Source organism: Nomascus leucogenys, chromosome 22a, assembly GCF_006542625.1.
Source record: "Nomascus leucogenys isolate Asia chromosome 22a, Asia_NLE_v1, whole genome shotgun sequence".
Taxonomy (NCBI): domain Eukaryota; kingdom Metazoa; phylum Chordata; class Mammalia; order Primates; family Hylobatidae; genus Nomascus; species Nomascus leucogenys.
In genome coordinates this window covers 50338492-50339310 of record NC_044402.1, presented here as the reverse complement: position 1 = coordinate 50339310, position 819 = coordinate 50338492, and the positions used below count along the sequence as shown (strand labels likewise).

The 819-nt window shown below is 39.6% G+C and overlaps 1 non-coding gene across 1 annotated transcript; it reads right to left on the bottom strand.

Annotated features, from left to right (window-relative positions):
• Window positions 1–746: 746 nt before the first annotated feature.
• TRNAR-CCG lies at window positions 747–819 on the bottom strand. The gene has a single exon. It is a non-coding gene; the product is annotated as a tRNA-Arg (tRNA).

The following is an 819-nucleotide window of genomic DNA, read 5'->3' as shown; positions in this document are numbered from 1 at the left end:
GACAGCTCAGTTTGGATTAAAACTTTTGGTGGTTTCTGCCTTTAGGCTTAAGTGATGACTATTTGCCAGGTGATGACAGTTACCTTTTTTGGTAGCTAGTGAAAATCTGGAGAACATTAATTTTAAACCATGTTCAGAGTCTCAGCCATAGAGAATCTCTGTGAGAGATCTTGTTGCCAGAAATTTAACTCCCTTTATCCCTTTTTGTTGATTTTTCTCTGTAGTGATTTCCACTCCTTCCCCCGCACCCACCCACTCCCAGCTACAAACACATACACACAAGAATTCAGCAACCTAAACTTTGAAAATACTTAGTGATTTCAGATTCTCAGTGAATTAACAAATGCTATTCCTTCTTCCTGAAAAACACTCATTTTTCAGCTAAATAGCATTTCTTCAGGATCTTCAGGAGGATGGATGCTTCCTAAAGAAGCCCCCATCCCTTATTTTTTATTTTATCCTCTTACTTATTTCTTTCACAGGAGTGGAAACAAGTTTTTTTTTTTTTTCTTCCCAGCGTTTGCTTGATTTCAACTGTTAGGTCCAGTAGAAAGTAAGCTCTTTGAGGCCAAGTGCTATTTCTGCTTTGTTCTTTTATAAAGCAGTTGTCACAGGGCAGGCATGCCATATATACTCGTTAAATAAGACTTCTACCTTTAGTTGTTAATTGGCAGCCAGACCGGAGCAAGAAAAGGGAAAATGCTCTGAATCAATAAATATCATTCAAACCAGAGAATGAAAAACGACGACCACGAAGGGACTCGAACCCTCAATCTTCTGATCCGGAATCAGACGCCTTATCCATTAGGCCACGCGGCC